The sequence below is a fragment of the Aegilops tauschii genome, chromosome 6 (assembly GCF_002575655.3).
Source record: "Aegilops tauschii subsp. strangulata cultivar AL8/78 chromosome 6, Aet v6.0, whole genome shotgun sequence".
Classification (NCBI taxonomy): domain Eukaryota; kingdom Viridiplantae; phylum Streptophyta; class Magnoliopsida; order Poales; family Poaceae; genus Aegilops; species Aegilops tauschii.
Window position 1 is genome coordinate 153,143,744 of NC_053040.3, and position 26,074 is coordinate 153,169,817.

The window sequence follows — 26,074 nt, forward strand, 5'->3', positions numbered from 1 at the left end:
GTAGGACATCATCATAATGTGCACAATGTGACCAAGGAGTTGATCACGGGATGATGTGAGTTACGGAACGAGTAAAGAGACTTGCCGGTAACGAGATTGAACAAGGTATAGGGATACCGACGATCGAATCTCGGGCAAGTAACATACCGATGGACAAAGGGAATTGTATACGGGATTGATTGAATCCCCGACATCGTGGTTCATCCGATGAGATCATCGTGGAACATGTGGGAGCCAACATGGGTATCCAGATCCCGCTGTTGGTTATTGATCGGAGAACGTCTCGGTCATGTCTGCATGGTTCCCGAACCCGTAGGGTCTACACACTTAAGGTTCGATGACGCTAGGGTTATAGGGAAAGTATGTACGTGGTTACCGAATGTTGTTCGGAGTCTCGGATGAGATCCCGGACGTCACGAGGAGTTCCGGAATGGTCTGGAGGTAAAGATTTATATATGGGAAGTCCTGTTTTGGTCACCGGAAAAGTTTCGGGTGATATCGGTAATGTACCGGGACCACCGGGAGGGTCCCGGGGGTCCACCAAGTGGGGCCACCAGCCCCAGAAGGCTGCGTGGGCCAAGTGTGGGAGGGGACCAGCCCCAGGTGGGCTGGTGCGCCCCCCACCAAGGCCCAAGGCGCATGTGAGTGTGGGAGGGGGCAAACCCTAGGTCTAGATGGGCCTTAAGGCCCACCCTAGTGGCGCCCCCCCTCTCCTCCCCTTGGCCGCCCCCCTAGATGGGATCTAGGGCTAGCCGCCACCCCTAGGGGTGGGAACCCTAGAGGGGGCGCAGCCCCCTCCCCCCTATATATAGTTGAGGTTTGGGGCTGCCCATAGACACGAGAACGTCTCTCTTTCGGCGCAGCCTTACCCCTCTCTCTCCTCCTCCTCCTCTCCCGCGGTGCTTGGCGAAGCCCTGCGGGATTGCCACGCTCCTCCATCACCACCATGCCGTCGTGCTGCTGCTGGATGGAGTCTTCCCCAACCTCTCCCTCTCTCCTTGCTGGATCAAGGCGTGGGAGACGTCACCGGGCTGCACGTGTGTTGAACGCGGAGGCACCGTTCTTCGGTGCTTAGATCGGAATCAACCGCGATCTGAATCGCTACGAGTACGACTCCTTCATCCGCGTTCTTGCAACGCTTCTGCATCGCGATCTACAAGGGTATGTAGATGCACTCCCCTTCCCTTCGTTGCTAGAATACTCCATAGATTGATCTTGGTGATGCGTAGAAAATTTTGAATTTCTGCTACGTTCCCCCAGTGGCATCATGAGCTAGGTCTATGCGTAGTTTCTATGCACGAGTAGAACACAAAGTAGTTGTGGGCGTAGATGTTGCCAATTCTTCTTGCCGCTACTAGTCTTATCTTGTTTCGGCGGCATTGTGGGATGAAGCGGCCCGGACCGACCTTACACGTACGCTTACGTGAGACAGGTTCCACCGACTGACATGCACTAGTTGCATAAGGTGGCTAGCGGGTGTCTGTCTCTCCCACTTTAGTCGGAACGGATTCGATGAAAAGGGTCCTTATGAAGGGTAAATAGAAATTGGCATATCACGTTGTGGTTTTACGTAGGTAAGAAACGTTCTTGCTAGAAACCTATACAAGCCACGTAAAAACTTGCAACAACAATTAGAGGACGTCTAACTTGTTTTTGCAGCATGTGCTATGTGATGTGATATGGCCAGAAGATGTGATGAATGATATATGTGATGTATGAGATTGATCATATTCTTGTAATAGGAATCACGACTTGCATGTCGATGAGTATGACAACCGGCAGGAGCCATAGGAGTTGTCTTTATTTTTGTATGACCTACGTGTCATTGAATAACGCCATGTAAATTACTTTACTTTATTGCTAAGCGCGTTAGCCATAGAAGTAGAAGCAATCGTTGGCGTGACAACTTCATGAAGACACAATGATGGAGATCATGGTGTCATGCCGGTGACAAAGATGATCATGGTGCCCCGAAGATGGAGATCAAAGGAGCAAAATGATATTGGCCATATCATGTCACTATTTGATTGCATGTGATGTTTATCATGTTATGCATCTTATTTGCTTAGAACGACGGTAGTAAGTAAGATGATCCCTCACTAAAATTTCAAGAGACGTGTTCCCCCTAACTGTGCACCGTTGCGAAGGTTCGTTGTTTCGAAGCACCACGTGATGATCGGGTGTGATAGATTCTAACGTTCGAATACAACGGGTGTTGACGAGCCTAGCATGTACAGACATGGCCTCGGAACACATGCGAAACACTTAGGTTGACTTGACGATCCTAGCATGTACAGACATGGCCTCGGAACACAAGAGATCGAAAGGTCGAACATGAGTCGTATAGAAGATACGATCAACATAGAGATGTTCACTGATGATGACTAGTCCGTCTCACGTGATGATTGGACACGACCTAGTTTGACTCAGATCATGTATCACTTAGATGACTAGAGGGATGTCTATCTGAGTGGGAGTTCATTCAATAATCAGATGAACTTCATTATCATGAACATAGTCAAAAGGTCTTTGCAAATTATGTCATACGCTTTAGTTCTACTGTTTAAGATATGTTCCTAGAGAAAATTTAGTTGAAAGTTGGTAGTAGCAATTATGCGGACTGGGTCCGTAAACTGAGGAGTGTCCTCATTGCTGCACAGAAGGCTTATGTCCTTAATGCACCGCTCGGTGTGCTGAACCTCAGCGTCGTCGGTAGATGTTACGAAACATCTAACATACACGTTTTGATGACTACGTGATAGTTCAGTGCGGTTTAGAATTGTGGCACCAAAGACGTTTTTGAAACGTCGCAGAACATGTGAGATGTTCCGAAGACTGAAATTGGGATTTCAGACTAGTGCCCACGTCAAGAGGTATGAGACCTCTGACAAGTTTCTTAAGCCTGCAAACTAAGGGAGAAAAGCTCAATCGTTGAGCATGTGCTCAGATTGTCTGAGTGCCACAATCGCTTGAATCGAGTGGGAGTTAATCTCCCAGATGAGATAGTGACAGTTCTCCATAGTCACTGCCACCAAGCTAGTAGAGCTTCGTGATGAACTATAACATATCAGGATAGTTATGATGATCCTTGAGCTATTCGCGATGTTTGACACCGCGAGAGTAGAAATCAAGAAGGAGCATCAATTGTTGATGGTTAGTAAAACCACTAGTTTAAGAAGGGCAAGGGCAAAAGGGATACTTCATGAAACAGCAAGTCGTTTGCTGCTCTAGTGAAGAATCCCAAGGTTGAACCCAAACCCGAGACTAAGTGCTTCTGTAATGAGAGGAACGGTCACTGAAGCAGTACCACCCTAGATACTTGGTAGATGAGAAGGCAGGCAAGGTCGACAAAAGTATATTGGATATACGTTATATGAATGTGTACTTTACTAGTACTCCTAGTAGCACCAGGGTATTAGATACCGGTTCGGTTGCTAAATGTTAGTAACTCGAAATAAAAGCTGCGGAATAAACGGAGACTAGCTAAAGGTGAGATGGCGATATGTGTTGGAAGTGTTTCAAGGTTGATGGGATCAAGCATCGCATGCTCCCTCTACCATCGAGATTTGGTGTTTGCGTTGAGCATGATTGGATTATGTTTATCGCAATACGGTTATTCATTTAAGGAGAATAATGGTTACTCTGTTTATTTGAATAATACCTTCAATGGTCTTGCACCTAAAATGAATCTCGATCGTAGTGATACACATGTTCGTGCCAAAAGATATAAAATAGTAATGATAGTACCACATACTTGTGGCACTGCCATTTGAGTCATATTGGTATAGAACGCATGAAGAAGCTCCATGTAGATGGATCTTTGGACTCACTCGTTTTTGAAAAGATTGAGACATGCGAACCATGTCTATTGGTATATATATGCATGAAAGAAACTCCATGCAGATGGATCGTTTGGACTCACTTGATTTTGAATCACTTGAGACATGCAAATCATACCACATGGGCAAGATGACTGAAAGTCCTCGTTCTCAGTAAGATGGAACAAGAGAGCAACTTATTGGAAGTAATACATTTTGATGTATGCAGTCCAATGAGTGCTCAGGCATGCAGTGGATATCGTGATGTTCTTACTTCACAGATGGTTTGAGTAGATGCTGAGTGTATTTACTTGATGAAACACAAGTCTGAATTATTGAAAGGTTCAAGTAATTTCAGAGTGAAGTTGAAGATCGTCGTGACAAGAGGATAAAATGTCTGTGATATGATCATAGAGATGAGTATCTGAGTTACGAGTTTGGCACACAATTAAGACATTGTGGAAAGTGTTTCACAATTAATACCGCCTGGAACACCATAGTGTGATGGTGTGTCCGAACATCATAACTGCACCCTATTGGATATGGTGCATACCATGATGTTTCTTATTGAATTACCACTATCGTTTATGGGTTAGGCATTAGAGACAATCGCATTCACTTTAAACAGGGCACCACGCAATTCCGTTGAGACGACACCGTTTAGAGAAACCTAAGTTGTCGTTTCTTAAAAGTTTGGGGCTGCGATGCTTATGTGAAAAAGTTTCAGGCTGATAAGCTCGAACCCAAAGCGGATAAATGCGTCTTCATAGAATACCCAAAACAGTTGGGTATACCTCCTATTTCAGATCTGGAAGCAAAAGTAATTGCTTCTAGAAACAGGTCCTTTCTCGAGGAAAAGTTTCTCTCGAAAGAATTGAGTGGGAGGATGGTGGAGACTTGATAAGGTTATTGAACTGTCACTTCAACTAGTGTGTAGCAGGGCACAGGAAGTTGTTCCTGTGGCACCTACACCAATTGAAGTGGAAGCTTATGATAGTGATCATGAAACTTTGGATCAAGTCATTACCAAACCTCGTAGGATGACGAGGATGCGTAATACTTCAGAGTAGTGCGTGATCCTGTCTTGTGTGACACCCAAGTTTTTATTTGGATTTTTCAAAAGATTTTATCTGACTTGAGGGGAGTGATTTAACTTTTTCTTCAAGAGAACTCTCCCTCTCATATACTTTTCTTTATGGCAAAAGTTTTATTTGGATTCACCCAAGATCTGCCTTTGGTCTTGGAAGTTCTTGCTTTTCATTTGGACTCAAGACAAAATGTTTTTCATTTGGGAAAATAACTTTTGAAAATCTTTTTGAATTTTGCACTATGGCTTTTGGAAAGTCCTTTGCCACTTTCAACAATTCCTTCTTGCCATGGCCTTAGTGCAAATGCTCTCTCCTAACCCTTCCCTCACCTTTGGATCATGTTTTACACCAAATCCAGCAAGTTGAACCTCCCCATGTATCTATTTCCATTCAAATTCTATTCAAATAAATTTCTGCCTTCTTTTCTAGCACTTGCAGATTTGCAAAGGAACTCCACTTTCTGTCTTGATTTTTGGCCCCAAACCTTTTTCCCCTCCTAGTCCTTTGAACCCTCAACCTAGAACCATGAAGATCCACTGGTCTTCAGTTCAAAATTTTCAAACTACACTTGCTGCAAGTTTGGACCAGATTTGTCAAATTTGGTGAAATTCATTCCAAACCTTCTCCAAAAATTCCAAGTAAAATCAGGCAGCCTCTGGGTGCATTGAGTGGTCATCTCACCAAGTTACAACTCCAGAAAAATTTATCTCATAGCCAAAACCTTCTGTCGAACACCTGCAGTGCACTGTCTTTGTCAAAGTTCAGAAAGTTCAGAAATTCAGTCAGTGGCTGCTGTCGTTTTCTTCAGAGGAGGACGTCGATCTCGCCAGTGCCACCGCGTCGCCTTGCTCCTCGTCCCCGCCCCCTTGTTCCTGCACCGCACGAACGCCTGGCGCCTTGCGGGCGTCAGCGACGAGCAGCAGAAGGTGCGCCGCCCCGTGACCGACGCCGGCGGCGGCTTTGCGGACGCCAGCGGGAGACACGGCGCCGACGACGCCACCCAGCGCCGCCCAAACCACCGGAGCTCGCCGCATGGCCTTCCACTCCCCCGAACGCGCTGCCGCTCTCGTCGTGAACCGCAGGGCGCGGAGCACGCTCTCTGCCGCCGTTGAGCCCGTGCGGTCACCTCACCGTGGACCGACGCCATTACGCCAAGACCGTCTCCATTTAGCTGTAAAACGGCTCCAGTAACCTCCACTGATGCTGCCTGGCCGCTCAAACCACCTGCCCATCCACTGCTCCGCCGTAATCGCTCGCCGGAGATTCTCCGTTCACGGCCACCCCGTCGATCTGCCTATAAATAGAGGCCCCGAGCTTCAACTCGAGCACCCACCAGCCCTGCACTCCCCCTAGAGCACGCCTAGCCACTGGAAGAGCCCCGAGGAGGTCTCCTTCCTCGACTCCGGCCGCCGCGACCCGCCACGGGATCCAGCCCGATTCGCCCCCATGTGTGCTCCTCCGCCTCCATTCTCTTGCCAGTAGCTTCACCTTGCATCACTTGTTCTGACCCGCGCCTCAATTCGTAGTTTGCAGCCCTCCACCGGAGTTCTCCATCCTCACCCGAGCCGCCGTCCGCCGGAGATAGTGTCGCCGTCGACGTGGTGCTCCCCGTTGGACGAGTCCACCACCCACCGACGCGGAAGAAGACGCTGAAGCTCTTGGTACCCTCCGTTTCTCCTAACTCGCCGTGGTTCGACGCCGGCGTCCACCGCAGTCTTCGGGCGCCGGCGAGCTTTTCAAACCTGACATGTGGACCCCGCGTGTCAGCCTCTGTTCTTTTATTCGTGAACCATTTTCTGTTGGCGCCTTCGGGCAAAATACGTCTTCTCCTTTGCGCTTGCGCATTCCCAGCCGAAGCGTTTTCTGTTTTCTCAGTTAAAACCCTGGAACTTTTCTGTTTCATTACAGATAAGTCCCTGGACAGAAACCTTTATAACTTTTTAATAAAAAGGAATTATGAGTTATTCTTTTAGACAATCTTCAAATTTTGTCTAGTTTTTTATGGGATTTATTTGAAAAATGTTTGGAAAAGTTTCTGTGTATGTGTTGGTTTTCACGTTAGTACCCGTTTCGTGATTGCCGTAGGTTCCGGGAGAGGTGAAGGGGCCGCAAACTTCGCCGAGCTAGACTCCGACTTCTCTGAACCAGGCAAGCATGTTTTGGACATTTGATATGACAGGTGTTTTGCATGTTCGCGTGAAAGTTGTGGCATATGAGTGTTGGTAAAAACCTCGTTGCTTGTAAGGCAACGACCCGGTTGTTCCAAAGTTGCGATGACCTCTGATGAGAGGTGGCCTAATCATGTGGTGACATGAAGGGGCAGTAAGGTGGTACTATTGTAGCATACCAGCCTTGCGTCATCCGACTTTCTTCGACGTTAACGTGGTTGGAGCTACGTTATCGTTCTTTTCCCGCATGTTCCAAAGTTGCGATGACCTCTGATGAGAGGTGGCCAAATCATGTGGTGACATGAAGGGCAGCAAGGTGGTACTGTTGTAGCATACCAGCCTTGTGTCATCTGACTTTTCTGACGTTAACATGGTTGGAGCCGTGTTACCGTTCTTTCCCCTTCCGTGCTACCACATGTCTCATTGCCAGGATGCGGTTTAGTAAGTTGGTAACCTCTTTCCGTCTACACACCAAACAGAGAGGTCGGGATGATGGTACCTTGGCCCAGGATTAAAGCCAGTCATCCGGTCAGGGGGCATGGGTGTTTTCGGTTGGGACCGAGAGGGGGGGCACCCCCTTAGAGCGCGCGTATAGAAATTTGATCCCATGCTACGCGAGGTTGTAGCCTCCCCGTCTCAAGGTTTTTCTTGAACGTTGCCGAGGGTGATCCCTGGCTTCGGATGGTTGAATTGGGTGTGTACTGGTTAGACGTGTTTCTTCCAAAACACCGTAGACGGAACTAGTCCCCGTGACTACTGAAATCCGTTGGCTGTGGTTAAGTACAAACTCTGCAGAGTCAATTCTTTCCAAATCATCGTATCGATGATCAAGTAGTGTAAACATTATATCCATATCTATCCGTGTGAAAAACTTGTCCCCGGTGAACAAGCTCAAGTGGTAAATTCAGTTTTGTTGTTATTCCTGTGGATGGATTAACTTTATATTTGTCTCATGCTCATGATAAATTATATTCCCGACTATTGTATTATTGAGCTACAATATAAGCCCTTTATGAGACGTCGCGCAGACGTCCGACTGTGGCGTGTACTCGTTTCTCACTTTAAATATAAGCCCTTTATGTGGTGTCGCCCCGACGCCCGACTGTGGCATTATCATTCCGCATTTTCCGCTCGAGGAGTCTTTCAGACACTCGTTTGGCACCTGTATTATTATTCCGCATTTTCCGCTCGAGGAGTCTTTCAGACACTCGTTTGGCACCTGTATTATTATTCCGCATTTTCCGCTCGAGGAGTCTTTCAGACACTCGTTTGGCACCTGTATTACTATTCTGCAGTTTCCGCTCGAGGCGTCATTCAGACCCTCGCTTGGCACCCAGTATTTATTATCTCTATGTCTGATCGCACCGGTTAACTTGTTCATATGCTTCATGTTTACATTTGTTATACCTTATGTCCGAACTGTCTTGCGAGTACTTTCATAGTACTCACCTGGCTTGTTGATTTGGCCAGATGTTGACGAAGGCGATCTCTTGGATGAAGAGTTTGATAGCGCGCCCGACGCCTAGAGGAGTCCCAGTCAGTCCTGCGCGATCCCGGATATTGGTCACTTGTATTGTATACGCTTCCGCCACCCGCAATAAATCTTCTCGAGCCTCACTCCGACGCTCGATGAGTCGTAGTCTTCTGGAATCATATCACTCGCTTCGCGGTGATATTTCCACCACCATCATTATCGTGAGTTAGTAGTTGCCACCCTATCCGCCATTTTGTTTTAGCGGCGTGCATGTAATAAATTGTTGGGCAGTCTCTGCTCAACCTTGTATTATATTTAGTACTCCTGGTATTTTTCTTCTGTGACCAAGATATTGTCTATCAGTGAGAAGGAATTCTTCCTCGCTGGTCCGTAAAAGGGATTGGTCTCTCAATAATTATTTTATTGAAAAACCGGTCGTGACAAGCTTGGTATCAGAGCCAGGCTGACTGTAGGAAGCCCCTAGGTGCGATCGCTAATCGGTTATTAGCGTCTTTTGTGCTTTTTCAGCATTTTGCAATTGTAGCTATTTTCTGTTGGTCATCATAAATTTATGACATGACTACTCAGAATTTTTGCCTACTTTTGTAGATGGCTGGCAGCAGCTGTGAGAATCGAGTGTTCACCAACGTGCCCGAGGGGTTTGTCAAGCTCCTCGTCTCCATCACCAAGCTCGCGATCGGGCCAGCAGCTCGCTCGGAGTTCACACTCTATCAGCACAAGCTCAGTGACGAAGTGTCTATGCACCAAGCTGTGGTGCAGTTCAAGGGAGGACGTTCTGCTGCACGCCACTTCCGTTTTGTGGGAAGGGCCATGCCTACGGAGAGGCATGCCATGCAGATGGCTGCCCGTGAGGCGATAGCTCGCCTTCGGGACATTCTTCCTACGATGAAGACTCGTCGCTACCGCTACCTCCCATGCCATGTGCCCTACACCAGCCACTATGCATTCGCCTGCCATCGGGGAGAACGAGATGAAGCCATCGAGATGGTTGTGGAGTATCTCAAGGCTCTGGAGGAGTCTTTCGACAACCTCGTAGATGATCTTGTGGCTGCCCGCATGGACTTAGTCCGGGGCGGTCCTGCCAGCAGGAAGGAGCTTCTCCACACGGCGCCGCCTTTGACATTCATCTCATCTTCAGCCTCGTATGCACCGGCCGTTTTGGCCACTGCTCGCCGTCTGCCTACCACTGAGGAGTTCGACCGAGTCATCGCTCCTACTCCAGTCAGAGCCGCACCGCCTGCCACACGCGCTCTACCACCAGTCGCCCCCGCACCATCACCGCAGCGCAGCGTCCCGCGCCAGGAGCCAGCTAGAGAGGAGGAGGTTGATTCTCCTGGACCACTGAGCCTTGCCATCGGCAAGGGGAAGGAGATCTTCACCATCTCCGACTGAGAGCACCGAGTAGCCGCGTGTTATGCCTGCTTGTATGATGTGTTGTTTTATCTGTACGCTAGTTTGTATTGGTGTGTTTGGTGCCTTCCGGAGTAGTACGCTAGTTTTTAATAACATGTCAGGATTGTGTACGCGCATCCTGAGTGCTGTATCTTGTGTTTGCTTTTCGCATGTAAGATTTATGTTAAGCACTTCTTCTCCATGAAAAATCATTTGTGTTTCTTTGGAAACCTTGAAGCCTTTTTATTTTTGCCTTTGCGAGATTTTTGTGCTACACAATTTTTCTCATGGGTTTTGCAAATAATACCCCAGACTGGAAAAATGTCTCGCCCGTGGACTCGCTCCATGCCCAATCAGCCAGAAGAGGTTTACGGGACACAGACCAGCAACAATTTCACTCAGGGTCAGTCCAGCCAACAAGACAGCGAAGCAGCACTGTCTCAAGTATGCCGTCTCTTCGAGCAAAGCCAGCAACAGCACCAAGAGATGATGAACCATGTCATCAACATGGGAAACCACCGTGAACCCTATCAACCCCATTCCAAGTTATCTGAATTACAGAAGACTCGCCCCTCAACTTTTGCTCACACCGACAGACCGCTGGAAGCCGATGATTGGCTTCGTGAGATTGAAAGGAAACTGATTATTGCTCAGTGCTCAGATCATGAGAAGGTGCTTTATGCACCACACTACCTTACTGGAGCAGCCGCAGCATGGTGGGAAAACCTCCTACACATGCATCCCAGGGAACACAACATCACCTGGGAGGAATTCAAGGAAGGCTTCCGTGGGGCACACACCCCCAGGAGCATCCTAAAGATCAAGAAGAGAGAGTTTGACAACCTGAAGCAAAGAGGCATGTCCGTCACAGAATACAATGGTCAGTTCACCCAGCTGTCTCGTTACGCCTACGACGAGCACATGACAGAAAGCAAGAAGATGGAAAAATTCCTGGACGGCCTGGCACCAGCACTGAGATGCCAACTGATTGTACACACCTTTCCGGATTTTAAGACGCTGGTGGACAAGGCCATCACCTTGGAGAATGAACGCCGTAGTCTGGAAGATATCCGCAAGCGAAAGAGGGACAAGACGACTCTTGCCCGCAGCAACCGAGGCAAGACTGAGGTCCCAAGGACAGACACAAGGAGATCCACGACTACTGAGCCAAGACCCGTCGGAAAATTTCATGCCAGAGACAAGGAGTTCACATACCGTCCAGGGGTCACCTGCTATGCTTGTGGTCAACAAGGGCATTATGCTAAACAGTGCCCGAAGCCAAGAGACTCGGCACCCAAGCCGAACAATGGTGGAAACAATCCAGCCCCCAAGCGCAACAACTTCAATCCCAGCAACAACCACAGGAAGGGTCACCTGAACCATGTGACCAGGGAAGAAGCGCAGAATGCCCCAGACATCGTGCTCGGTACGTTCCCTGTCAACACAGTACCTGCCACGGTTTTGTTTGATTCTGGAGCTTCCCATTCGTTCGTTTCGAAGAGTTTTGTTTCGCAACATGGTTTTCCGATACTTCCCTTGGAAAAATCTATGATCATCAAGTCCCCCGGAAATAAGCAAATCGCTCAGGGTTACTGCCAAGGAGTGGTCATTGAGTTCGAAGGACTACAATTCCACGCGAATCTCATCGTGTTGGAAAGTAAAGGACTGGATGTCATTTTAGGGATGGACTGGTTGACCACCAACAAAGGATTCATCGACTGTTTCAATCGGACAGTGATTCTCACTCACCATCACGGCAAGACTATAAGAGTTTCCGCCCAAGAAAGGCCACGATCACAGCAACCAAAACTGAACAAAATGGACATTGCAGAACTGAGAAAAGTTCCAGTGGTATGCGAGTTTCCGGATGTGTTTCCTGAAGAACTACCAGGCATGCCACCAGACCGAGAGATCGAATTCAACATTGAACTAGCACCTGGCACCGCTCCCATCTATAAGAAGCCTTATAGAATGGCACCCTCAGAATTGGTGGAGTTGAAGAAGCAGATAAGAGAATTATTGGACAAAGGATTTATTCGAGCCAGCTCCTCACCATGGGGTTCGCCTGTGTTGTTCGCTAAGAAGAAAGATGGGACACTGAGGCTGTGCATAGACTATCGAGCCCTCAATATGGTCACCATCAAAAACAAATATCCGATGCCACGGATCAATGATTTGTTTGACCAGCTCGCACAAGCCAAGGTATTTTCAAAGATTGATTTGAGATCGGGATACCATCAACTGAAGGTACGGACAGAAGACATTCCCAAGACAGCCTTCACTTCCAGATATGGGTTATACGAGTTCACAGTGATGCCTTTTGGACTAACGAACGCCCCCGCATATTTCGTCCACCTCATGAACAAGGTATTCATGAAATTCATGGACAAATTTGTGGTGGTATTCATTGACGATATTCTGGTTTACTCAAGGACACCAGAAGAGCATGCTGAGCACCTCAGGATTGTTTTGGGAGAATTGAGGAAACATCAGTTGTACGCCAAATTTAGCAAGTGCGAATTTTGGCTAAGACAAGTTGGTTTCTTGGGCCATATACTGAACCAAGAAGGCGTGGCCGTAGACCCAGAGAAAGTCAAGGCCATACTGAACTGGAAGCCACCCGCCAATGTCACAGATGTACGGAGTTTCCTAGGGATGGCCGGATATTACAGGAGATTTATTGAAGGATTCTCCACTGTGGCGAAGCCTATAACACAGTTACTCAAGAAGGACAAAAAATTTGTATGGACAGAAGCATGCGAGCAGAGCTTCCAAGAACTCAAGAAGAAGCTGACAACCGCACCGGTCTTAACTGTACCAGACATACACAAGAGCTTTGAAGTGTATTGTGACGCGTCCCGAAAAGGTCTCGGATGTGTGCTAATGCAGGATGGCAAAGTTGTCGCATATGCCTCCAGGCAGCTGCGAAAACATGAGGAAAATTACCCAACACATGACCTGGAGCTAGCAGCAGTTATACATGCACTCAAGGAGTGGAGGCACTTTCTGTTGGGAGATCGCTGTGAAATATATATGGACCATAAGAGCCTCAAATATATTTTCACACAGCCAGAGCTGAATTTACGCCAACGACGCTGGTTGGAACTAGTCAAGGACTATGACGTCGGTATTCACTACCACCCAGGGAAAGCAAATGTAGTGGCCGATGCCCTTAGTCGAAACCCCAGCCCGGACAGTGACGGTCAGCACAATTTGAGGCCTGAGTTTCAGTGAGAGTTCGCTAGGCTCAACATGATGTTAGTCTCTGAGGGCACCGTATCGAACCTGGAGATACAACCCACCCTGGTGGAACAAATTAAGAAGGCTCAACAAGGACATCCCAGCATCGAAGGCATAAAGAAGAAAATGAATCTTAGTAAGACTTCAGAGTTCGTCACAGACAGTGAAGGGACATTATGGTACCGAGACAGACTTTGCGTACCTAACATTGAGGAACTCAAGCAACAGATCTTGACGGAAAGCCACACCGCCCCATACTCGATCCATCCTGGAGGAACCAAAATGTACAAGGACATCCAGGAAAGATTTTGGTGGCACGGTATGAAAAGAGATATAGCCACATTCATCGCTTGTTGCGATTCATGTCAGCGCATCAAGGCCGAGCACCAAAAGCCAGCAGGACTACTCCAGCCTAACAGGATACCAGAGTGGAAATGGGATGAAATAGGAATGGACTTATTGTCGGATTACCCTGATCACAACGCGGAAATGACGCCATATGGGTCATCACAGACCGACTAACCAAGGTTGCTCATTTCATTCCCGTGAAGACTACCTACTCCACACAAAGACTAGCAAAACTTTATCTCTCCCGTATAGTTTGCTTGCACGGAGTCCCAAAGACTATAATATCAGACCGAGGCACCCAATTCGTCTCCAAATTTTTGGATCACCTACAACAAGCTCTGGGCACGCAGCTAGCTTTCAGTACATCATACCACCCTCAGACTGACGGACAGACAGAACGTGTGAACCAGATCCTAGAGGATATGCTAAGGGCCTGTGTGCTCACCTATGGATCCAGTTGGGAAGAAAGTTTGCCGTATGCCGAATTTGCTTACAACAACAGTTACCAAGCCAGCTTGCAAATGGCACCCTTTGAAGCATTGTACGGATGGAGGTGTCGTACCCCACTGAATTGGTCAGAAACAGGTGACAGCCGTATCTTCGGCCCAGATATGCTTAAAGAGGCCGAGGAGAAAGTTAAACAAATCAGGGACAGACTCAGGACGGCGCAGAGCCAACAAAAGAGCTACTATGATCAGAAGCATCGTGAGGTCAGCTTTGAACCCGGTGATTCCGTATACCTCCGAGTATCTCCTATGAGGGGTCTGCAACGGTTCAAAATTAAGGGGAAGCTAGCCCCAAGATTTATTGGGCCATTTTGTGTAAAGGCACGAAGAGGCACGGTAGCCTACCAGCTAGACCTACCCAAGGAGCTGTCAGACGTCCATGACGTGTTCCACGTCTCATAGTTAAGAAAGTGTGTGAGCAACCCAGAAAAGCATGTACCTCGTGAGGACATTGATATGCAACCAGATCTCACCTACAGAGAAAGGCCAGTAAAGATCTTAGAAGAGTCTGAACGGAGGACCCGTCAGAAAACGAGAAAGTTTTTCAGGGTTCAGTGGAGCAACCACACTGAGGATGAAGCTACATGGGAAAGGGAGGATTTCCTTCGAGCAGAGTATCCATATCTATTTGAGGATCAGCAGAAATCTCGAGGACGAGATTTTTCCTAAGGGGGTAGGTGTTGTGACACCCAAGTTTTTATTTGGATTTTTCAAAAGATTTTATCTGACTTGAGGGGAGTGATTTAACTTTTTCTTCAAGAGAACTCTCCCTCTCATATACTTTTCTTTATGGCAAAAGTTTTATTTGGATTCACCCAAGATCCGCCTTTGGTCTTGGAAGTTCTTGCTTTTCATTTGGACTCAAGACAAAATGTTTTTCATTTGGGAAAATAACTTTTGAAAATCTTTTTGAATTTTGCACTATGGCTTTTGGAAAGTCCTTTGCCACTTTCAACAATTCCTTCTTGCCATGGCCTTAGTGCAAATGCTCTCTCCTAACCCTTCCCTCACCTTTGGATCATGTTTTACACCAAATCCAGCAAGTTGAACCTCCCCATGTATCTATTTCCATTCAAATTCTATTCAAATAAATTTCTGCCTTCTTTTCTAGCACTTGCAGATTTGCAAAGGAACTCCACTTTCTGTCTTGATTTTTGGCCCCAAACCTTTTTCCCCTCCTAGTCCTTTGAACCCTCAACCTAGAACCATGAAGATCCACTGGTCTTCAGTTCAAAATTTTCAAACTACACTTGCTGCAAGTTTGGACCAGATTTGTCAAATTTGGTGAAATTCATTCCAAACCTTCTCCAAAAATTCCAAGTAAAATCAGGCAGCCTCTGGGTGCATTGAGTGGTCATCTCACCAAGTTACAGCTCCAGAAAAATTTATCTCATAGCCAAAACCTTCTGTCGAACACCTGCAGTGCACTATCTTTGTCAAAGTTCAGAAAGTTCAGAAATTCAGTCAGTGGCTGCTGTCGTTTTCTTCAGAGGAGGACGTCGATCTCGCCAGTGCCACCGCGTCGCCTTGCTCCTCGTCCCCGCCCCCTTGTTCCTGCACCGCACGAACGCCTGGCGCCTTGCGGGCGTCGGCGACGAGCAGCAGAAGGTGCACCGCCCCGTGACCGACGCCGGCGGCGGCTTTGCGGACGCCAGCGGGAGACACGGCGCTGACGACACCACCCAGCGCCGCCCAAACCACCGGAGCTCGCCGCGTGGCCTTCCACTCCCCCGAACGCGTTGCCGCTCTCGTCGTGAACCGCAGGGCGCGGAGCGCGCTCTCTGCCGCCGTTGAGCCCGTGCGGTCACCTCACCGTGGACCAACGACATTACGCCAAGACCGTCTCCGTTTAGCGGTAAAACGGCTCCAGTAACCTCCACTGATGCTGCCTGGCCGCTCAAACCACCTGCCCATCCACTGCTCCGCCGTAATCGCTCGCCGGAGATTCTCCGTTCACGGCCACCCCGTCGATCTGCCTATAAATAGAGGCCCCGAGCTTCAACTCGAGCACCCACCAGCCCTGCACTCCCCCTAGAGCACGCCTAGCCACTGGAAGAGCCCCGAGGAGGTCTCCTTCCTCGACTCCGGCCGCCGCGACCCGCCACGGGATCCAGCCCGATTCGCCCCTGTGTGTGCTCCTCCGCCTCCATTCTCTTTCCAGTAGCTTCACCTTGCATCACTCGTTCTGACCCGCGCCTCAATTCGTAGTTTGCAGCCCTCCACCGGAGTTCTCCATCCTCACCCGAGCCGCCGTCCGCCGGAGATAGTGTCGCCGTCGACGTGGTGCTCCCCGTTGGACGAGTCCACCACCCACCGACGCGGAAGAAGACGTTGAAGCTCTTGGTACCCTCCGTTTCTCCTAACTCGCCGTGGTTCGACGCCGGCGTCCACCGCAGTCTTCGGGCGCCGGCGAGCTTTTCAAACCTGACATGTGGACCCCGCGTGTCAGCCTCTGTTCTTTTATTCGCGAACCGTTTTCTATTGGCGCCTTCGGGCAAAATACGTCTTCTCCTTTGCGCTTGCGCATTCCCAGCCGAAGCGTTTTCTGTTTTCTCAGTTAAAACCCTGGAACTTTTCTGTTTCATTATAGATAAGTCCCTGGACAGAAACCTTTATAACTTTTTAATAAAAAGGAATTTTTGAGTGATTCTTTTTCTGACAATCTTCAAATTTTGTCTAGTTTTTTATGGGATTTATTTGAAAAATGTTTGGAAAAGTTTCTGTGTATGTGTTGGTTTTCACGTTAGTACCCGTTTCGTGATTGCCGTAGGTTCCGGGAGAGGTGAAGGGGCCGCGAACTTCGCCGAGCTAGACTCTGACTTCTCCGAACCAGGCAAGCATGTTTTGGACATTTGATATGACAGGTGTTTTGCAGTTCGCGTGAAAGTTGTGCGTGGCATATGAGTGTCGGTAAAAACCTCGTTGCTTGTAAGGCAACGACCCGGTTGTTCCAAAGTTGCGATGACCTCTGATGAGAGGTGGCCTAATCATGTGGTGACATGAAGGGGCAGTAAGGTGGTACTGTTGTAGAATACTAGCCTTGCGTCATCCGACTTTCTTCGACGTTAACGTGGTTGGAGCTACGTTATCGTTCTTTTCCCGCATGTTCCAAAGTTGCGATGACCTCTGATGAGAGGTGGCCAAATCATGTGGTGACATGAAGGGAAGCAAGGTGGTACTGTTGTAGCATACCAGCCTTGTGTATCCGACTTTTCCGACGTTAACATGGTTGGAGCCGTGTTACCGTTCTTTCCCCTTCCGTGCTACCACATGTCTCATTGCCAGGATGCGGTTTCGTAAGTTGGTAACCTCTTTCCGTGTACACACCAAACAGAGAGGCCGGGATGATGGTACCTTGGCCCAGGATTAAAGCCAGTCATCCGGTCAGGGGGCATGGGTGTTTCCGGCTGGGACCAAGAGGGGGGGCACCCCCTTAGAGCGCGCGTATAGAAATTTGATCCCATGCTACGCGAGGTTGTAGCCTCCCCGTCTCAAGGTTTTTCTTGAATGTTGCCGAGGGTGATCCCTGGCTTCGGATGGTTGAATTGGGTGTGTAGTGGTTAGACGTGTTTCTTCCAAAACACCGTAGACGGAACTAGTCCCCGTGACTACTGAAATCCGTTGGCTGTGGTTAAGTACAAACTCTGCAGAGTCAATTCTTTCCAAATCATCGTATCCATGATCAAGTAGTGTAAACATTATATCCATATCTATCCGTGTGAAAAACTTGTCCCCGATGAACAAGCTCAAGTGGTAAATTCAGTTTTATTGATATTCCTGTGGATGGATTAACTTTATATTTGTCTCATGCTCGTGATAAATTATATTCCCGACTATTGTATTATCGAGCTACAATATAAGCCCTTTATGAGACGTCGCGCAGACATCCGACTGTGGCGTGTACTCGTTTCTCACTTTAAATATAAGCCCTTTATGTGGTGTCGCCCCGACGCCCGACTGTGGCATTATCATTCCGCATTTTCCGCTCGAGGAGTCTTTCAGACACTCGTTTGGCACCTGTATTATTATTCCGCATTTTTCGCTCGAGGAGTCTTTCAGACACTCGTTTGGCACCTGTATTATTATTCCGCATTTTCCGCTCGAGGAGTCTTTCAGACACTCGTTTGGCACCTGTATTACTATTCTGCAGTTTCCGCTCGAGGCGTCATTCAAACCCTCGCTTGGCACCCAGTATTTATTATCTCTATGTCTAATCGCACCGGTTAACTTGTTCATATGCTTCATGTTTACATTTGTTATACCTTATGTCCGAACTGTCTTGCGAGTACTTTCATAGTACTCACCTGGCTTGTTGATTTGGCCAGATGTTGACGAAGGCGATCTCTTGGATGAAGAGTTTGATAGCGCGCCCGACGCCTAGAGGAGTCCCAGTCAGTCCTGTGCGATCCCGGATATTGGTCACTTGTATTGTATACGCTTCCGCCACCCGCAATAAATCTTCTCGAGCCTCACTCCGACGCTCGATGAGTCGTAGTCTTCTGGAATCATATCACTCGCTTCGCGGTGATATTTCCACCACCATCATTATCGTGAGTTAGTAGTTGCCACCCTATCCGCCGTTTTGTTTTAGCGGCGTGCATGTAATAAATTGTTGGGCAGTCTCTGCTCAACCTTGTATTATATTTAGTACTCCTGGTATTTTTCTTCTGTGACCAAGATATTGTCTATCAGTGAGAAGGAATTCTTCCTCGCTGGTCCGTAAAAGGGATTGGTCTCTCAATAATTATTTTATTGAAAAACCGGTCGTGACATCTTGGAAGTCATGTTGTTGGACAACGATGAACCTATGAGATATGGAGAAGCGATGGTGGGCCCATATTCCGACAAATGGTTAGAAGCCATGAAATCCGAGATAAATGGATCTTTAAGAAGAAGACAGACATGGACGGTAATGTTACCGTCTATGAAGCTCGACTTGTGGAAAAGAGTATTTTCACAAGTTCAAGGAGTTGACTACAATGAGATTTTCTCATCCGTAGCGATGCTTAAGTCCGTCGGAATCATGTTAGCATTAGCTGCATTTATGAAATCTGGCAGATGGATGTCAAAAACAAGTTTCCTTACCAGTTTTCGTAAGGAAAGGTTGTATGTGATACAATCAGAAAGGTTTTGTCGATCCTAAGGATGCTAAAAGGTATGCTAGCTCCAGCGATCCTTCCATGGACTAGAGCAAGCATCTCGGAGTCAGAATATAAGCTTTGATGGAGCGATCAAAGTTTTTGGGTTTATACAAAGTTTGTTAGAAACTTGTATTTACAATAAAGTGAGTGGGAGCGCTACAACATTTCTGATAAGTATATGTGAATGACATATTGTTGATCCGAAATGATGTAAAATTTCTGGAACGAATGTTGTACGTGGTTATAGGTCCATGAATGACATATTGTTCGATGACGCTAGGGTTATAGGGAAAGTATGTACATGGTTACCGAATGTTGTTCGGAGTCCCGGATGAGATCCCGGACGTCACGAGGAGTTCCGGAATGGTCCGGAGGTAAAGATTTATATATGGGAAGTCCTGTTTTGGTCACCGGAAAAGTTTCGGGTGATATCGGTAATGTACCGGGACCACCGGGATGGTCCCGGGGGTCCACCAAGTGGGGCCACCAGCCCCAGAAGGCTGCGTGGGCCAAGTGTGGGAGGGGACCAGCCCCAGGTGGGCTGGTGCGCCCCCCACCAAGGCCCAAGGCGCATGGGAGAGTGGGAGGGGGCAAACCCTAGGTCCAGATGGGCCTTAAGGCCCACCCTAGTGGCGCCCCCTCTCCTCCCCTTGGCCGCCCCCCTAGATGGGATCTAGGGCTGGCCGCCACCCCTAGGGGTGGGAACCCTAGAGGGGGCGCAGCCCCCTCCCCCCTATATATAGTTGAGGTTTGGGGCTGCCCATAAACACGAGAACGTCTCTCTTTCGGCGCAGCCTTACCCCTCTCTCTCCTCCTCCTCTCCCGCGGTGCTTGGCGAAGCCCTGCGGGATTGCCACGCTCCTCCATCACCACCATGCCGTCGTGCTGCTGCTGGATGGAGTCTTCCCCAACCTCTCCCTCTCTCCTTGCTGGATCAAGGCGTGGGAGACATCACCGGGTTGCATGTGTGTTGAACGCGGAGGCACCGTTCTTCGGTGCTTAGATCGGAATCAACCGCGATCTGAATCGCTACGAGTGCGACTCCTTCATCCGCGTTCTTGCAACGCTTCCGCATCGCGATCTACAAGGGTATGTAGATGCACTCCCCTTCCCTTCGTTGCTAGAATACTCCATAGATTGATCTTGGTGATGCGTAGAAAATTTTGAATTTCTGCTACGTTCCCCAACAATAGCAATGCAAGATACCATATGCACGATATGAGCAACATAACCCTGCCAAGTTAGAGCATACACCTCGGGGGGAAATAGGACTGGTCATCTGTCTCTGAATCCTCCTCTGAGGAGCTATCCGTAACCAGCAAGACATGCGCTTCGTCAGATAGCATTGTCTGCTCTGAAGACCTTGTTTCCACTTTAGATTTTTCCATGACCGTGCCGAATGGCTGATGCACAGGAAGAGTAATTGAATGTACTGAATTTTTGACAAATTTAACACATAATAAAAAAATGATGGCATGATATAATTCACATATAAGATGACTGGCTAACCAGGGTGGCATTGCAAAATTCACATATATGATGCCTGGCTAAACAAGATGGCATTGCATGATTCACATATACGATAAAGAAACTAAACAGATGGCATTGACGCAAAGCATGTCTAAACTAAGCAGATGACATATTTGATGTATACAGTAAGCAATGCAAGGCACCATATGCATGATATTACCAACATCAGCATGCCAAGTTAGAGCGAAGACCTCAGGGGGTAAATAGGAGTGGTCTTCTCCTTCTGAATCCCCCTCAGAACAGTTATCTTCCTCTTGATTACGACCCGAAATGGGTGGAGGGGGGCTGCCTTTGTGCCCACCATGGAGCGACGTCTACATGAAATTTTATTGCCACGCAAGGATCGTCTCTTTTGCTCTACATGTTCAGTTCCATTGTGTACAATAACTGACATGCATAGGAATAAAACATAGTGAGATTATGTAAGGAGTGCATGCACAAATCCAGAGTGATGGTAGCAAACTTTGGATAGACCCAAAACCAATGATAGCAGGCAGATAATAGCTTTAGTTAAAAAATACAGATAATGGCTCCTTTAATGTTTGTTTGCACCCAACATGAAACTCATAGTAGACACCCGAGATTAACCAGATAGTAGATAGATAGTACTGATTGCTGCCCCAATATGTACCCCACAACCATTAAAAAACTCAAGTTTCAGCATTAGTTTGGACCTGACTCGGAGTCCAATAGGTGAACACGACGATAAAGTAGCATGTCATCATATTAAGCGATGCATAACGTAAGCAGACACGGACGAGTGCGACCTCTCTTGCGGACCCGTGTAGTCCTCAAGGTCATCTGCTCAGTTGATGATGGTAATGCAGTTGTCGTGGCTGCCGGTGGCGGGGAAGAAGATTTGAGGCGGCGAAAGACAGTCTGGAGAGCGGATCCCGGCTATGGTGAACCCTTCCGTCGTTGGAGCAGCTGAGCTGGGGTGGAACACAGTGCAACAGGAGCAGGACAAACCACACAAGGTTTTCTTTGACACATATCTGTAACAGAAGTAATTGTGCAAGGGCTTGTTTGAATTTGAGGATTCTAACAATGCATGGATAGGAAATAGACAGGAATAGGATAGGAATTCACGTGCAAAACAGAGAATTTAAAAACACAGGATTTCGGCCAATCTGGGTGTTTGATTCACAAGAATTGGAAGATCACAGGATGCAAAGAAGCATGGTGAGATTAAGTCAAACCACAAGAAAATGCACGGTTATAATGCTACTCCCTCCGTCCAAAAAAACTTGTCCCTCAAATGAATGTATCTAGCAACAAGTTAGTGCTAGATACATCCATTTGAGAGACAAGCTTGGGACAACCTTTTTCGGACGGAGGGAGTATTATGCTACTATCTCTTAGTCTTTTGCTTCATGAATAGGAATTTTAAAAGGAGGACTGATACGTCTCCAACGTATCTATAATTTTTGATTGTTCCATGCTATTATATTATCCATCTTGGATGTTTATGGGCTTTATCTTACACTTTTATATTATTTTTGGGACTAACCTATTGACCAAGAGCCTAGTGCCAGTTCCTGTTTTTCCCCTTGTTTCAGTGTTTCGAAGTAAAGGAATATCAAACGGAGTCGAAACGGAATGAAACCTTCTGGAGAAGTTATTTTTGGAAAGAAAGCAACCCGGGAGACTTGGAGTCCACGTCAAGAAAGAAACGAGGAAGGCACGAGGCAGGGGGGCGCGCCCACCCCCCCGGGCATGCCCTCCACCCTCGTGGGCCCCTCGTGGCTCCCCTGACGTATTTCTTCCGCCTATATATATCCATATACCCTAAAAACTTCGGGAAACAGAATAGATCGGGAGTTCCGCCGCTGCAAGCCTCTCTAGCCACCAAAAACCAAGCGGGACCCTGTTCCGGCACCCTGCCGGAGGGGGGAACCCTCACCGGTGGCCATCTTCATCATCCCGGCGCTCTCCATGACGAGGAGGGAGTAGTTCACCCTCGGGGCTGAGGGTATGTACCAGTAGCTATGTGTTTGATCTCTCTCTCTCTCTCTCTCTCTCTCTCGTGTTCTTGATTTGGCACGATCTTGATGTATCGCGAGCTTTGCTATTATAGTTGGATCTTATGTTGCTTCTCCCCCTCTACTCTCTTGTAATGGATTGAGTTTTCCTTTTGAAGTAATCTTATCGGATTGAGTCTTTTAATGATTTGAGAACACTTGATGTATGTCCTGCCGTGCGTATCTGTGGTGACAATGGGATATCACGTGATTCACTTGATGTATGTTTTGGTGATCAACTTGCGGGTTCCGCCCATGAACCTATGCATAGGGGTTGGCACACGTTTTCGTCTTGACTCTCCGGTAGAAACTTTGGGGCACTCTTTGAGGTTCTATGTGTTGGTTGAATAGATGAATCTGAGATTGTGTGATGCATATCGTATAATCATACCCACAGATACTTGAGGTGACATTGGAGTATCTAGGTGACATTAGGGTTTTGGTTGATTTGTGTCTTAAGGTGTTATTCTAGTACGAACTCTAGGGCTGTTTGTGACACTTATAGGAATAGCCCAACGGATTGATTGGAAAGAATAACTTTGAGGTGGTTTCGTACCCTACCATAATCTCTTCATTTGTTCTCCGCTATTAGTGGCTTTAGAGTGGCTCTTTGTTGCATGTTGAGGGATAGTATATGATCCAATTATGTTATTATTGTTGAGAGAACTTGCACTAGTGAAAGTATGAACCCTAGGCCTTGTTTCCTAGCATTGCAATACCGTTTACGCTCACTTTTACCACTTGTTACCTTGCTGTTTTTATATTTTCAGATTACAAAAACCCATATCTACTATCCATATTGCACTTGTATCACCATCTCTTCGCCGAACTAGTGCACCTATACAATTTACCATTGTATTGGGTGTGTTGGGGACACAAGAGACTCTTTGTTATTTGGTTGCAGGGTTGTTTGAGAGAGACCATCTTCATCCTACGCCTCCCACGGATTGATAAACCTTAGGTCATCCACTTGAGGGAAACTTGTTACTGTCCTACAAACCTCTGCACTTGGAGGCCCAACAACGTCTACAAGAAGAAGGTTGCATAGTAGACATCAAGCTCTTTTCTGGCGCCGTTGCCGGGGAGGCTAGGTAAGCGGCACTCACACCCCGTCAACTAAGCTCTTTTCTGGCGCCGTTGCCGGGGAGGTGAGTGCTTGAAGGTATATCTTTAGATCTTGCAATCGAATCTTTTAGTTTCTTGTTTTATCACTAGTTTAGTTTATAAAAGAAAACTACAAAAAAAATGGAATTGAGTTTGCCTCATACGCTTCATCTTTTTAATATCTTTCGTGAGTATGATGGAAAAGAAAATTGTGCCAAAGTGTTAGAAGAAGAAAAGAAAAAGGAAGAGAGGTAAAAAGATATCTCCCAAATAAAGTTGCTCCTATTATTGTTGTGCCTCATGAAAATGAATCAAAAATAATTGTGGAAGATGATGCACTTGATGATGATCTCGTTATGCCTATTGCTTATTGTGATGATTATGATTGGGAAGATAATGATACTTCTTATGATCTTGAAAATCTTTTTGGAACTTGCTTGGAAGAATATGATAATTGCTATACTATTGGTGCTATCCATACTATTAATGATGAGAGTGATTATGCTTATGATATGAAAAGGCCCAAGCTTGGGGATGCTATGTTTAATGAAGATGATATTTTTAGTCTCCCAAGTTTTGATATGCAAATTTATAATGATGATAACGTGCCTCCTACCTATGATGATTATATTGATTAAAGTGGGTTTGGAAGAGTGTCAACTTTAGGAAGTAATGATCCCACTATTTTGGAGGATGTTGAATCTTATTATGATAATTGTGAAAGTGGATTTGGAGAGGTCATGACTTTATTTAGTAATGATTCCACTATATTGGAAGAGGTTTCAATTGATTATGATGAGAACAAAGTTGCTACTTATGGTGATTATTGTGATGAAACTTATGCTATAAAAAGTAGTGATGATTATATTTATAAAACTTGTCATGATTATGATTACCCTTTTTCTGAACATTACTCTTTTAATGTGGAAACAATTTATAGTATTCAAGTCTCTTATGAAACTCCCACTATTTTTCATGAGAAGAAATATGCTTATGTGGAGAGTAATAAAATTTCTATGCAAGTAGATCATGAAAATAATGCTTTAGGTGCTGGTTATATTGTTAAATTCATTCATGATGCTACTGAAAATTATTATGAGGGAGGAATGTATGCTTGTAGGAATTGCAATAATATAAAGTTTCCTCTCTATGTGCTTAAAGTCTTGAAGTTATGCTTGTTTTGCTTTCCTATGCTAGCTGATTATTGTTCCCATAAATTGTTTGCTCACAACCTATGCATAGGAAGTGGGTTAGGCTTAAATGTGCTAGTCATATTCTTCATGATGCTCTCTTTATGTTTCAGTTCTTATCTTTTATGTGAGCATCATTGAAATCATCATGCCTAGCTAGGGGCATTAAACGATAGCGCTTGTTGGGAGGCAACCCAATTTTATTTTAGTTTCTTGCTTTTTGGTTCTGTTTAGGAATAAATAATCCATCTAGCTTATGTTTAGATGTGGTTTTATGTTTTAATTAGTGTTTGTGCCAAGTAGAACCTTTGGGAAGACTTGGGTGAAGTCTTTATGATCATGCTGTAAAAAAAACAGAAACCTTAGTGCTCACGAGATTAGCTTCAACTTTTTACTGGAGAGTGATATTTAGTTGATTCTTTTTGAAGATGATTACTAGACAAACTCCTCAGGTCCAAAAGTTTATTTTAGAATTTCTGGAGTTCCAGAAGTTTGCGTTAGTTACAGATTACTACAGACTGTTCTGTTTTTGACAGATTCTGTTTTTCGTGTGTTGTTTGCTTATTTTGATGAATATATGGCTAGTAAAATAGTTTACAAACCATAGAGAAGTTGGAATATAGTAGGTTTAACACAAATATAAATAAATAATGAGTTCATTACAGTACCTTGAAGTGGTGTTTTCTTTTCTTTCGTTAACGGAGCTTACGAGTTTTCTGTTGTGAAGTTTTCAAGTTTTGGGTAAAGATTCGATGGACTACGGAATAAGGAGTGGCAAGAGCCTAAGCTTGGGGATGCCCAAGTCACCCCAAGGTTATATTCAAGGACAACCAAGAGCTTAAGCTTGGGGATGCCCCGGATGGCATCCCCTCTTTCGTCTTCGTTCATCGGTAACTTTACTTGGAGCTATATTTTTATTCACCACATGATATGTGTTTTGCTTGGAGCGTCATGTCATTTTATTTTGTTTTGCTTGCTGTTTGAATAAAATACTAAGATCTGAAATTATTAAAATGGGAGAGTCTTCAGATAG